A 15,254-nucleotide genomic window follows, 5' to 3' on the forward strand; every position below is an offset into this window, starting at 1 on the left:
TCATCCTAGAGATCTAGAAAGAGTCAGTGTTCCCTGAGGCCATGGGTAGGAAGTGGCAGAACTGAAGTTGGAACCTAGACAGCCTGGCTCTAGAGTCACTGCTTCTTTTTAAAAAATAGTTCATTAATTTTTATAGGACAAAGAGAAATCAAGAGGAGAGGGTGAGATGGGGGCATTGGTGGTGGCACACCTGGTTGAGTGCATGTGTTACAATGTGCAAGGACCCAAGTTTGAGCCCCTGGTCTCCACCTACAGGGGGAAAGCTTTGTGAGTAGTGAAGCAGGGCTGCAAGTGTCTCTCTTTCTCTCCCTCCCTCTCTTTCTCTTTTAAAGATTTTATTTATTTATTCATTAAGATAGAAGGAAAGAGAGAGAGAGGGAGAAAGAACCAGACATCACTCTGGTAAGTGTGCTGCTGGGGATTGAACTCAGGACCTCATGCTTGAAAATCCAACGCTTTATCCACTGCGCCACCTCCCAGGCCACTCTCTCTCCCTATCTTCCCCTACCCTCTTGATTTCTCACTGTGTTTGTACAATAAATAAAGATTATTTTAAAAAAATTTCAAGAGGAAAAGAGGGGGCCAAGTGGTGGCAAACCTGGTAGAGCGCACACATTACAGTGCACAAAGACCCAGGTTCAAGCCCCTGGTCCCCACCTGCAGGGGAAGCTCCACAGGAGTAGTGCTTCAGATGTCTCCCCTCTCCACTCTCTTTTAAAAATATTTTTATTTATTTTATTTTAATGAGAGAAAGAGAGATACAGAAAGAGAGGGGAGAAGAGAGAGTAAGCCCAGAGCACTGCTCAGCTCTGGCTTATGGTGGTGCTGGGGATTGAACCTAGGACTTCAGAACCTCAGGCATGAGTTTTTTTGCAGAACCAATATATATATATATATATATATATATATATATATATATATATATATATATAGTATATATTATTAAATATATAAAAATATATTATTAAATTATATTATTAAATATGTATATTAAGTATCTATTTTTAAAGGGGGTAGAGAGAAAGATAGAAGCTTTTCTGGATGGCCTCTTTTTTCATGCTTCTTATTTAGATAGAGCAAGACAGGGTGGGAGACGGAGCACAGCACTACTGCACCAGCTGTGGAGCTTCCCCAAGTGTTATCCAGGGTGCTTCCCTGTGGTGCCAGGGCTCAAACCCAGGGCCTTGCCCAAGGTAGGGCAGGCAAGTCCTCTACTAGGTGAATTTTTCTTCCTGGCCCTGGATCGGCATTTTTAAACAAATGAGCAATCCCACTTTCACTCATATCTTTCTTCTTTTCAGAGCAAGATTGTCTGTGTGTTTAATGATTAGAAAAATTAGTTCATCTCCAAATCAAGTCACCTAATCCAATCCCCTTGACTACAGAAAGGAGAAGATGACAAAGTGATAGACTAAATTTATACAACTCATCCGTATCAGGTAACAACGCTGGTCTGTGACTCCAAACCACCCATCCTTTTCATGATCACAATTTTTTTTTTTTTTGGATGAGGAAATTCCAATTAGTCTTCAAAGCTGTGATTTTCAGCCTCTGTCTACTCTCAACAGCTGATGACACTCCTATGAGAAAGACTGAGATGCAGTCAGAATATCCCTCAGAGGATTCTACACAGCCGCCCTCTTCCTCAGCGTGTTCCACACCCACTGCAAGGAGTCATGATGATGGGTTAAGCAAAGAAATGGGACTGGCACTTAATAACAACAGAACTGTGGCGGACTCTCTTCTACTGCCGTCAAGTCTAATACAATAGTTTTAGCTTTAAAGTTACTATTAGGTCCTTTGACCCCTGTCCAAATATTTGCTGTTTGATCAACCCCAATTATTATGAGTCATTCATTAGTTAGGGGAAGAAAAAAAAAAAAAAGCAAGAGGTTTTAGTCAGATACTATATTTTTAACTCAATATAAACCATAATTATAAACTTTTCATCAGTGTCAGTTCAAAGGTGTAGGTGCATCCCTATGTTCATAGCTGCATTATTCACAATAGTCACCACGGAATCAGCCTAAATGCCCCTTTGACAGATGGCTGGGTAAAAAAGTTTCAGGATATTTGCTCCATGGAATACTACTCTGCAGTCAAAAAGATAATATTGTATCATTTGGAGCAAAATGGGTGGAATTAAGAGGTGACTGCATTAATTAAAATACATATAAAATACATATAAAAGAGATGCAAGGCAACCACTAGAGGGTTTGACACATGTGGAATCTAGAAAACTGAAACATCTGAACTTGTGGAAAAAGCATACACACATACACACACACAGACAGATAAACCCAGAAGTAAACAAACTGTCTCTAAGATTTTGTGAGTAGTGTGGTGGTGGTACAGGACTCTGGTGATAGGCGTGGTATACACCTAGACCCCATGACCGTATAGTCTTGTAAACCACTATTAATTACATATTCGAAAAACGGCCAAAAAAAATCTCATCAGTGTTAGTAGTGCCTGTTACATTAGATGTAAAATGTAATTTGTGAAATGTAATCAACTGACAAAGATTTGATTAGGAAATAAGTTACCTATCCCATTAAGACCTTTGGATTTGAAAGTCGTGAACATTATCACTTACCTATTCATAAAGAATACTGTCTTAATTTTTAAACAATAGATCGATTCATTTAAAGTATAATAATAAACATTAAAGTTGAACTATGTGAAAAAAAAGAAACTTTTTTCTCTTCCTTCCTTTCTCCTTAAGTTTTAAATTTCATTTCACATGAGATAGAGTTTCATATAAGAGAGAGATAGGAAGAGAATCCAGAACACCATACAGTTTGCTCTTCAACTTTCACGGCTTCACTCTATCGAGGTATTTTTCAAATATCTTCAATAAAAAGTTGATTGATGGGGCAGGGAAGAAGCACCCTCAGGCTATCCAGGCACTGTTGGAGACCCCAGCTCCCCACCTGCAGGGTGGGGTCACTTCATAGGCGGTGATGCAGGGCTACAGGTGTCTATCTTTCTCTCCCCCTCTCTGTCTTCCTCTCCTCTACCCATTTCTCTCTGTCCTATCCAACTACTACGACATCAACAACAACAATAAAACAACAAGGGAAACAAAAGGGAAAATAAATTAAAAAAAAAAAGATGAAAAGAACATCCGTGCAACAGCTACTGCCTCTTTCAACAAGGAAGTTAAAGGGGTGTTGTTTCATGCCTAAGGGACTCTAATAACATTAAAAAACATATTTAGAAGGTCGTAAACAGGGTTTCTATGCTCTAACTATGAAAATACTCGATTTATAAATAAAGAATACTACTTTGCAGAAATTCACTTACTGCAGTCGAGTCTGCAGTGACCACTATAAACGAGGACGACTGTGCTCTGGTATGTGTGGCACTGGAGATCTAACTAGCAGTCCCAAACAGGCAAGTCCCACATTCTGCCAGCTGAGCTATCTTGTTGGTCACCCTTTTTTACTTTTATTATATATTTATTAGGTAAAGAATTAAAAAAAATTTTTATTATTGTTTATTTTCCCTTTTGTTGTCTTTGTTGTTTTATTGTTGTTGTAGTTATTGATGTCATCATTGTTAAATAGGACAGAGAAAATGGAAAGAGGAGGGGAAGACAGGGAGAGGGAGAGAAGCGACTCCCCTACAGGTGGGGAACTGGGGGCTCGAACAGGGATTCTTTTTTTTTTTTTTTTTGCCTCCAAGGTTATTGCTGGGGCTCAGTGCCTGCACTACAAATCCACTGCTCCTGGAGACCATTTTTTCCCTTCTGTTGCCCTTGTTGCCCATCAGTGGTGTTGTTACTATTATTATTGTCGTTGTTGGACAGGACAGAGAGAAATCGAGAGTGTCAGTCAAAGTTCAGGGTGCCAGTATGCCGGGCTAGCTTCCCAGTGGGAGACAGATGACCAGGGACATATGGCTGAGCAGAGAAGCAGTATTTCTTTATTCACGAGTGAACGCTTCAAAAAACTAATCTAATCTAATCACAACCCAGTTCTATCTTGCCTCTCTCTCCTCAGGTGGAAGAGTCAGGAACCAAGGAAGTATGTAGAATAGGGGGCGGGGAGAAGGAAGAAGCGCAGAACTAGCAAGGACTAAACTAAAATCTCCCGGAGGCAGGGGGAGTGAGACCAAACCAATGTAACAGAATGACCATGTAAATAGACCACAACATCAAGCAGTGTAACAGAAGGGATCCCAGAAGCAGAACTAGAAGCATACCAACAATTCCCCCCCTTTTTTTTAACTAATTGACCATAGTATCAGGAGTGTGGGGTGAACAGAAACCTATATTGTACAGGCATTTAAAAAAAAAAAAAAACTGGCACAAACTTGGAGGAACAAGTAAGCAAGCAACAAGAACCAGTGTGATGCCAAGGGAAGGCCTGAGGGGGGCGTTTCTTGCCTCTGTGGGCTTCTCTTGCCTCTGGGGCATTTCTTGCCTTGATGGGCGTTTCCTGCCTCTGTGGGCATTACCTAGCGGGGGGGGGGGGTATGGCCTATAGAGTCCCAAGGCAGCTGGCTGCAGTCAGTCTTTGAGAAACCCAGCAGTGTAAAGGGAAGCTGCTATAAAGTTGTGTAACAGTAAGTCTGATAGAAGTGCCAGTTCAAAGGAGATGTCCACGGAAGAATTGCCAGGGGGTGAAATGTTGCATGAGGAAGGCCAGCCGCTGGAATTCTGCTTTTCTGTAGAGAACTTGACAGCTGCAATTTACTTAGTTGTGAAAAAAAAAACTTGTAACAAGTTAGAAGTTTACTATAATTGATAACTCAATGATTATAATTGGTTTAAGTATCTTTACAAATTTGGAAGGTCTTTTTCATTTCATTTTAAGGCTTCTTAACCAATTTAAGCACAATGAAATGTGGTAAGGCAAAGAACCATTGTTAGAGTCTCAGGCATGAGAATCATTAGCATAACCATTGTGCAATCTATCGTTCTTAATTAAGAAGGTATTTGAGAGCTTTACATATCAATAACGTCTTATTTAACCTTTTGTTACACTGTATAAGATGGAGACACGCCCTAGGTGTGCACAGGTTTTTTAGACCAACTTAATTAAAATATATTGATTTTTTAAATTTTTTTCTTTTTTCTTTCTTTTGTTGCTCTTGTTGTCTTATTGTTGTAGTTATTATTGATGTTGTTGTTGTTGTTGGATAGGACAGAGAGAAATGTAGAGAGGAAGGGAAGACAGAGAGGGGGAGAGAAAGACAGACACCTGAAGACCTGCTTCACCGCCTGTGAAGCGACTCCCCTGCAGGTGGGGAGCAGGGGGCTCGAACCGGGATCCTTATGCTGGTCCCTGTGCTTAGTGCCACGTGCGCTTAACCTGCTGCGCTACCGCCCGACCCCCAATATATTGATTTTTAACTAATTTTTACCTCAGACTTTAAATGTAAGTTAATTTTACCTTTACGAGAATTATGTTGAAAACTTTTTTCATTTAACTTTGCCTGGTAAGAATGTAGCCTTAAAGTTAATGTTTACCAAACTTCAAACACACACATAAACATGGTCTTCAATACACAAGGAGAAAAACTTTTGTTACGAAGACATGTCATTTTAAACAGGAATTTAGATCTGTACTGTCTTAGTTGTTTGGGGGGTGCATTGTCCAGCGGTGACCTCTTGCCCAGCTTCACCTCCAGGAAGTGCAGGGTGCGATCATTATACTGATGTCTGCGTATTTTAGCTCCTCTGCCAAAAGAGCCGAGCTGGAGATCTTGGCCAGGGGGCCCAGTCCTGGCAGGGAGCCCGCAGTCTCCGGGTGATCCGGGATCTGTACAGACTCTATAGCAGGAGGGCGGGCAGGCCGGCCATGCAGAAGGCACGGGCCGAGGCATCCCGGGGTGGGGGCCAGGATGGGCTGCAGCTCTGCCCGCCATGCCCGCCTTGCCTGCCTTCCTGACCCGGGTGGCCGAGCAGCGTGGAGGGAGCCCGCACCCAACGCCCCGCGCCCCACGGAGGCGAGCAGGCTCCTGCGGACGGGCGGCAGGCAGAAACCAGAGTGTGGCCCAGAGCGAAAAGTTCCAGAGACAGAGAAACTGTCTCATGAAGAAAGGGCAGAGGCCTTTGGAAACCTCTTTATAAGTAGAAAAGCAGCCCATAGTGGATAGGTAGCCAAACGTTTTCACTTGTCTGGGGGATGGGCAGGTTAGGTCCCACGTTGTTGTGCCATATGTAGGTCAAAGTTCAGGGTGCCAGTATGCAGGGCTAGCTTCCCTGTGGGAGACAGATGACCAGGGACACATGGCTGAGCAGAGAAGCAGTATTTCTTTATTCACGAGCGAACACTTCGAAACACTAATTTAATCTAATCACAACCCAATTCTGTTTTGCCTCTCTCTCCTCAGGTGGAAGAGTCAGGAACCAAGGAAGTATGTAGGACAGGGGGCGGGGAGAAGGAAGAAGCGTGGAACTAGCAAGGACTAAACCAAAATCTCCCGGAGGCAGGGGGAGTGAAACCAAACCAATGTAACAGAATGACAGTGTAAATAGACCACAACGTCAAGCAATGTAACAGAAGGGATCCCAGAAGCAGAACTAGAAGCACACCAACACGAGAGAGGAAGGGAAGACAGAGGGGGAGAGAAAGATAGACACCTGTAGACCTGCTTCACTGCCTGTGAAGCAACTTCCCTACAGGTGGGGAGCCGGGGGCTCGAACTGGGATCCTTACTGGTCCTTGCTCTTCGGACATGTGCACTTAACAAGCTGCATTATGGCCAGACTCCCAGGTAAAGAATTTTGACAGGGTTCTTCAGGCTGATTCTCTGGTTCCATGTGGTTCTTGGTGGTATGAGTTGGTGGCTGCTCTGGTCTGGAGGATCCAAAGGGCTTCCTTTGCATGTCCTGGCACTTTAACTCCCCTTAGTTGGCATATGGACTCAATTAATTGGCTTCTTCTCCTTCTTTATATGGTATCTAGGTCTCTCCACTGCTCCTCCCAGAGAGGGATAGAATGCCTCCCATTGTGACTCTAGGATCCAAAGGAAGGAGGCCAAAGCTGCTAGTTCTCCTAGAATGCTGAATGCAGGATTGACCTAGCAGTCATAGAGTTGCTCAGACTCAGGGGGAGCTCAGGAATGGGGAGGGAGACCCAGATCTGCTTTCCAGTGGGAGAAACTGGAACACTATCACCCCCCACCTAATCCTCCTCTGCCATCATGTTCTATGACCTGAACATTTCCCCTAGCCCCAGAGTCCTTTACTTTGGTGCAGTACACCAAGAAAGAAAGAGACTTTTGTCGACGTGCTTCATCAAGCGTGAAGCTTCTCCTCTGCAGGTGGGGAGCAAGGGCACAAACGCAGGTCCTTGTGCATGGTAATGTGTGTGCTAGCTAAACTGCTTGTACCCCCACCCCACCTTGAGTCACTGCTTTTTATATGTTATAATCCTGCTTCTTGCAAGAAGAGGTAACTCACTGCACTAGAACATTTATGAGATTATTGTGAAGTTCAGCCTTCACCCAATATGTGTGGAGCACCGCTGTTGGCAACAGTTTGTTCCCAGCCGGAAAAGTCCAGTCCTTCTGGTGAATCCTGGGTCTCAGGGTCAGGTTGGAAAAGCAGGCCTGGGCACCCACTTGGCTCTGACTGTTTTGTACGCCCATTGCTTGGCAGAGGTGCTCCTTTCATAATGCTCGATTGTCCAGCACTGAGCTCCATGGCTTCTGCATTCTCTGCACGCACTCCTTGGGCCCAGAAAGAATGGAGGAATATAGCACAGGCCTACGGACAGCTTTTAGGAATTAAGAAGGTGGCAGGATAACCTACTTTCTAGAAACCCTGGCTCTACCACAGCTTGGTTGTAAGAATGTGGACAAATCATATACAGGTTTCCTCTGTTCTCTGAAAGTAGACTATTGTTATTTGACATAACTTGGAAGGCTTTATTTTGGATTTGGGAACACAATTGCCATTTACTTATACTGAAAAAATTATTATTATTATTATTTATTTTTTACTATTGGATTGAGACCATTTTTATGTCTTCATTGGAGGATTAATGGTTTACAGTTGACAGTAAAATACAATAGTCTGTACATGCATAACATTTCCCAGTTTTCCGTACAATCATTCAACCCCCACTATGTTCTTCTAGAGACAGAGAGAAATTAAGAGGGGTGGGGGGAGATAGAGAGGGAGAGAGACACCTGCAGCCCTGCTTCACCACTTGTGGTTTCCCTCTGCAGGTGGAGACTAAAGGCTTGAACCCAGGTTCCTGCACATTATAATGTGTGTACTTGTGAGTCAGGCGGTAGCGCAGCGGGTTAAGTGCAGGTGGCACAAAGCGCAAGGACCAGCTTAAGGATTCCAGTTTGAGCCCCCGGCTCCCCACCTGTAGGGGAGTCTCTTCACAGGTGGTAAAGCAGGTCTGCAGGTGTCTGTCTTTCTCTCCCCCTCTCTGTCTTCCCCTCCTTCCAACAATGACAACATCAGTAACTACAACAATAAAATAACAAGGGCAATAAAAAAGGTAGTAAATAAATAAATATATAAAAAAATAAAAAATAATAATAAATGTGTGTACGTAACCAGGTGCACCACCACCTGGCTATATTATTATTACTATTATTATTATTGTTATTTCACCAGAACACTAATCAGTTCTGGCTTATGGTGGTTCTAGGGACTGAACCTAGAATCTTTGGTGTCTCAGGCATGAAAGTTCTTTTGAATAACTATTATATTTTCTCCCCAATCCTATTTTTAAAATATTTATTTATTTATTTATTTGGGAGAGAGCATCAGAGAATCATTCTGGCACATGCAATGTCAGAGAACAAATTCAAGACCTTAGGCTTATCCACTACACCACCACCCAGGCCACTGGAAAAAAAAATAACGACAAATTTTTTAGCAAAAATAGCCTATCAAATGACACCAAGTAGGAACATTCTACTTCCAGATAACAGGGGACACTTGTAATCTCCTTAGGCCTTAGCCCCTCCATCTGTAAAATGAGAATAGCATAGCTACCGTTAACTGATGGCATGGAGCTAAAAGGAGATGGAGTACTTTGCAGGATGTGTTGTGGGTACTCAGTAAAGGAGAGCTGACTATTAGTCACATCCCAATAAACTGTTCAGTCAACTACCTTGGGTTCCATCCTGGTTCTGGTATTTCTTGGGAGCATAAGCTCATATAGGCTACTTAAACTCTGTGCTCACTTCCTCACCTGCAAATTTCAGACAATAACAAAACCCTGACACAACAACTGCATGTATGGCATATTAAAAATGTTTTATAAGCAGCCTGGAAAGTGACTGAGTGCATAGGGTTGGGCTGTCAACTTGAAGTCTTGAGTTTGATACCCAGCATCCACATGTGCCAAACACTCTAGTGCTCTTCTTCCTTCCACCCACATAAATAAATAAATACATTTTAAAATTAAATAAACGAAAGTGCTTGATGTGATGCCTGAGACACTAGATGTCCCAGGTTCACTTCCTGGCACCACCGTAAACTAGAGCTGAGCAGTGCTCTAGTTTAATAATCAAGTGCTCACCCCCTCGGCAGGGGGGGTGCTGTGCTGCAGCATCCTCTCTCCTCTATTTCCTCCCCCTCTCAATTTCTCTATTCTATCAAAAAAAAAAAAAGGTCAATAAATGAGATAAAATAATAAAACAAATGCTTTGGGCAACAGCCAGTCCAAACCTCAGTTCCCCACTTGTTCAATGACGTTTATCCTTGAACATAGGTGCCATTTGACAGCCGTTTCCTGGACTCTGTTCCATGCTATTGAATTGGTCTCCACAGTAGAAACTGGCTTCCTTCCTCCCCTCCCTTCTCCTCCCCTTTCTCCCCCTCCCTTCTCTTTACCTTCCCTCCCCTTTGTTCCCCTTTCTTCCCCTCCCTTCTTCCTCTCTCTTCCCCTCCTCTCTTTTCCCTCCCTTCCCTTCCCCTCCCCTCCCTTCCCCTTCCCTCCTTTCTCTACCCCTCCCCTCCACTTCCCCCCTCCCCTTCCCTTCTTTCTCTTCCCCTCCCCTCTTTTCCCCTCCCTTCCTCATCTCCCACTCTCCCTTCTTCCTTCCTTCCTTCCTTCCTTCCTTCCTTCCTTCCTTCCTTCCTTCCTTCCCTTCCTTCCTTCCTTCCTTCCTTCCTTCCTTCCTTCCTTCCTTCCCTCCTTCCTCCCTCCCTCCCTGCCTCCCTCTCCTCTCTTGTTCCCTTTCTTTCTTTTTAGCAGAACATTGCTCAGCTATGGTTTATGGTGCCAGAGATTGAAGCTGGGGCCTTGAAGCCTGAGACATGACAGCCATCTTGCATATGCTATCTCCCCAGCGCCTAGGCTACCCTTTTTAAAAGGGCATCTGCTATTTCCTTGCTCTATTCACCTATGTGTCTCCAGAACCAGACATAGACTCATCACTTAGTGGGGCCTCACTAATTGTTTACTGGGTTTATATTTTCCATGAAACAAACACTGACTTAATGTCTTTTCTGTGCCAGGCAGTCTTAGTAGTGCTTTACAGAGACATGCATACATCTACTCCTTGGAATCTTGAGGGGAGGAACAATTATAGCCCCTATTTTTTTCAGATTTATTTTTTATTTATTACATATGAGAGAATGAATTTCCTGTGATGTAAAGAAGAGAGTGAGACAACTCAGGGCATTACTGTAGTATATGCAGTGCTGGGGATCAAAATGAGAGCCTCGGGTGTGAGAGTCCAACGCTCTACCTGTTGACCCATTTCCCCAGTCGCTGTCTCCCAATGTTTAAGTTTTTGATGAGATATTTATATGAGCCATTAAAGCAATGTGCCTAGGGATTCAAACCCAAGCCCTCAGTCTCCAGGGGTAAACCTCTGACCTTTTCTAATAGTCTCTCCTCCAGTCAGGAGTTGAGGTTCTCCTGTACCCACCTGTCCATTACTCATCACCTGAGATGGGGCTCTCCCATCCACAAGGTAAGTGGTGGGGGCTGGACTCAACAACAAGACAACAAATAACGCCATCCAAAAATGGGGGGAGGACTTGGACAGAATATTCACCACAGAAGAGATCCAAAAAGCTGAGAAACACATGAAAAAATGCTCCAAGTCTCTGATTGTCAGAGAAATGCAAATAAAGACAACAATGAGATATCACTTCACTCCTGTGAGAATGTCAGACATCAGAAAAGGTAACAGCAGCAAATGCTGGAGAGGGTGTGGGGTCAAAGGAACCCTCCTACACTGCTGGTGGGAATGTCAATTGGTCCAAGCTCTGTGAAGAACAGTCTGGAGAACTCTCAGAAGGCTAGAAATGGACTTACCCTATGATCCTGCAATTCCTCTCCTGGGGATATATCCTAAGGAACCCAACACACCCATCCAAAAAGATCTGTGTACACATATGTTCTTGGCAGCACAATTTGTAATAGCCAACACCTGGAAGCAACCCAGGTGTCCAACAACAGATGATTGGCTGAGCAAGTTGTGGTCTATATACACAATGGAATACTACTCAGCTGTAAAAAATGGTGACTTCACCATTTTCAGCCGATCTTGGATGGACCTTGAAAAAATCATGTTGAGTGAAATAAGTCAGAAACAGAAGGATGAATATGGGATGATCTCACTCTCAGGCAGAAGTTGAAAAACAAGATCAGAAAAGAAAACACAAGTAGAACCTGAAATGGAATTGGCATATCGCACCAAAGTAAAAGACTCTGGGGTGGGTGGGTGGGGAGAATGCAGGTCCATGAAGGATGATAAATGTCATAGTGGGGGTTGTATTGTTAAATGGGAAACTGGGGAATGTTATACATGTAAAAACTATTGTATTTACTGTTGAATGTAAAACATTAATTCCCCAATAAAAAAAATTAAATTTAATTAAAAAAAAAAGTGGTGGGGGCTGACTTTGGGAGGTAGAGAATGAAGCAATGGGCCCAGCCTCCAGCTGACAGCCTGCCAACACCTGCTGTTCAGCCAAGACTAAAAAAGGGCCTGGGCGCAGCTCACATCCTGCTGTGCTTCCGGAGCCTACGAAGAGACAGGAAAGGGCCTGGAGGCCTAGTTTAGAGCTGACTCATGGGAGGTGGGGCAACAGCATAGGAAAGGGCTAGGGGAATACTCACTTCACCCTTCCTTCCTTGGACACTCACTGGGATGAATAGTCTGGGCTTTAGAGTCATAGGCCTGAATCCACCCAGCCCAGGTCCTCAAAAGACTCTTCTCAATGCTGGGGGATCAGAAATGTGTTAAATAAAACCTGGTCAGGAAGGTGAGAGCTTGTCTTTGTGCAACCAGCTCCACAGATAGCCACATTTGGTAAGAAAGGTCTACTCTTACTTCTGGCCATATTCAGAAGGTCTGAGGGGCCCAAGATAGATTTGGGTAAAAATGGGGAGATTTGTGTCCTGAAATAGGGAAGGGAATGAGAACAGTGAAAAGGAACCTGAAAAAAGAAACAACTTTTCTAGATTTTAAGATTCAGAGGCTCTGCAGGTGGAAATAATGTTTCTGGATTATTTATTTATTTATTTTGTCAACAGGGTTATCGCTATGGTTCAGTACTTATATAACCCCACTATTCCCTGCATCAATTTCCCCCCTTTTTCCTCTTTCTTTCTTTCTTTCTTTCTTTTTTTTGCCTCCAGAGTTATTGCTGGGGCTCAGTGCCTGAACTAGCAATCCACTGCTCCTGGAGGCTATTTTCCCCCTTTTTTTGCCCCCTTGTTGTAATTATTGTTATTGTTGTTATTGCTGTTGTTGTTGTTGTTGGGTAGGACAGAGAAATTGAGAGAGGAGGGGAAGACAGAGGGGGAGAGAAAGATAGATACCTGCAGACCTGCTTCACCACCTGTGAATCGACCTCCTTGCTGGTGGGGAGCCAGGAGCTTGAACCACCCGCAATCTGATCTGATCCTTGCACTTCGCTGCATGTGTGCTTAACCCGCTTTGCTACCACCCAACTCCCTGGGAGCTACTCTTTTCCCTGACCCAGCTTTCTAGTCCTATTTCCAACTCTGACACCATCTCCCCAGACAATACCTGCATGTTAGCTGTCAGACTCAGGCAAAACTTAGTAAAGTCATGGGCCCCTTGGAATATACATACCTAAAATAGACCTACTGGCTTTTTTCCAAAATGGAAACCACAGATCTCATCTGCTATATTCTTGCCTTTAGGCTTCTGATTATTAAACAATTTGTTCTGTTCTATATCATAATTCTTTTTCAGCCACCAAGTTGCAGATGCTACTATGATGCCAACCTGACTTCCCTGGGCAGATGACCTCACCAGTGTGTCCTGGAACCCCACCTCCCCAGAGCCCTGCCCCACTAGGGAAAGATAGGGACAGGCTGGGAATATGGATCAACCTGCTAATGCTCCTGTCCAGTGGAGAAGCAATTGCAGAAGCCAGACCTTTCACTTTCGGCACCCCATAATGATCCTGGATCCATGCTCCCAGAGGGATAAAGAAGAAGAAAGCTTTCAAAGGAGGGGATGGGATATGGAGTTCTGATGGTGGGAACTATGTGGAATTGTACCCCTCTTATCCTATGGTCTTGTCAGTATTTCCATTTTTGTAAATAAATTTTTAAAAATTGATTTTCAGTTGATGGTGGAGGTTTCCACACTATCAGTACTAGCCTTCGAGGTTATCTGCTACACCCCAGCCTGCGGCAATAGTGAATTGTGTGGACTCTGGAGTGAGGTGTGGATAGCACCCGTGAGACAGGAGAGGCATCTGGAGTTTGAAAATACAGTAGATGCAGCCCTGGAGAACTGATGCAATATGCTGTCTCTGATATTTGTATCTGGGCTGCTCATCAGGCAGGCACTGGGGACTCTGAGCCATGCAGTTAAGGCAACAACTTTAGAGAGACACATTTATTACATGCATCACCTTAGATCCTGTTAAATATTCTCAGAACCTTGGTTTCATCTGTGAAATGGGACTGGTAAAACAGCAGTTAACTGGGAGTCGGCTGTAGCGCAGCGGGTTAAGTGCAGGTGGCGCAAGGGACCGGCATAAGGATCCCGGTTCGAACCCCGGCTCCCCACCTGCAGGGGAGTAGCTTCACAGGCGGTGAAGCAGGTCTGCAGGTGTCTGTCTTTCTCTCCTCCTCTCTCTCTGTCTTCCCCTCCTCTCTCCATTTCTCTCTGTCCTATCCAACAACAACAATAATAACTACAACAATAAAACAACAAGGGCAACAAAAGGGAATAAATAAATAAAATAAATATTTAAAAACAAAACAAAACAAAAGACAGCAGTTAATTTTTTTTCTGGAGCCTGGTGGTGGTGCACATGGTATGATGCATAAGGACCAGAGTTCTCACCCCACCCCACCCCATCCCCCACCCCATCCCCCACCCCATCCCCCACCCCATCCCCCACCCCATCCCCCACCCTATCCCCCACCTGCAGGGGGAAAGCTTTGCGGTAGTGAAACAGGGCTGCTGGTGTGTCTCTCTGTCTCTCTCCCTCTGTATCTCCCCCTTCCCTCTCTATTTCTGGCTGTCTCTATTTAATAAATAAAAGGCAATTAAAATAAAGAAAATTCTTAATTTTTTTTTTCCAACATGTACTGATACAAGTACTTTATGTGGATTATCCTACTTTGATCCACCCTACAGCCTTGTGAAGTAGGTGCTACTTTTAGATGAGGAAACTGAGGCACTGGGAGAGCAAGCAGCTGGCTGAGCTTATGTAGTAAGCAGGATTGTGAATACCCAGTGGGTTCATTGCAGGAAATGTTTTACTAAGGATAACACAAATCACGTCAACTTCCCAATGTAGTTGCATTAAATACATTCATACACACCAAGTTGTCAGAATCATTTATAGCTTGTGGTAAGTGTTCAACGAATTAAGCATGAAATATATGTATACATATTTTTTGTTTTTCCCCACCAGAGTTATCTACCACTCTAGTTGCCATTTTTCCGTTCTTTGCTTCTTTTTTTTCTTCTCCTCTTAAAGGCACTTTATTTATTTAATTTTTTAAAAGATTTTATTTATTTATTGATGAGAAAGATAAGAGGAGAGAGAAAGAACCAGACATCACTCTGGCACATGTGCTGCCGGGGATCGAACTCAGGACCTCATGCTTGAGAGTCCAAAGCCTTATCACTGCGCCACCTCCCGGACCACTATTTATTTAATTTTAAGGAGATAGAAAAATACTGAAAGACCAGAACAGTATTCAATTTTAGCTGAGGGTAGCACTGGAGATTGAATCTCTGAGCCTCAGGCATGGAAGAATTTTGCATAACCATTTTTCTGTCTCCCCAGGACCCTTTTTTCTTTCTTTCTTTCTTCCTTC

General features: G+C 43.7%; 1 long non-coding RNA gene across 1 annotated transcript; it reads left to right on the forward strand.

The window, feature by feature from the left end:
• Positions 1 to 12,000: 12,000 nt before the first annotated feature.
• On the forward strand, positions 12,001 to 13,533 carry LOC132542509 (uncharacterized). The gene is made up of 2 exons (XR_009553518.1): positions 12,001 to 12,249; positions 13,162 to 13,533. It is a non-coding gene; the product is annotated as an uncharacterized LOC132542509 (long non-coding RNA).
• The last annotated feature ends 1,721 nt before the right edge of the window (positions 13,534 to 15,254 follow it).

The sequence above is a fragment of the Erinaceus europaeus genome, chromosome 13 (genome assembly GCF_950295315.1).
Source record: "Erinaceus europaeus chromosome 13, mEriEur2.1, whole genome shotgun sequence".
Taxonomy (NCBI): domain Eukaryota; kingdom Metazoa; phylum Chordata; class Mammalia; order Eulipotyphla; family Erinaceidae; genus Erinaceus; species Erinaceus europaeus.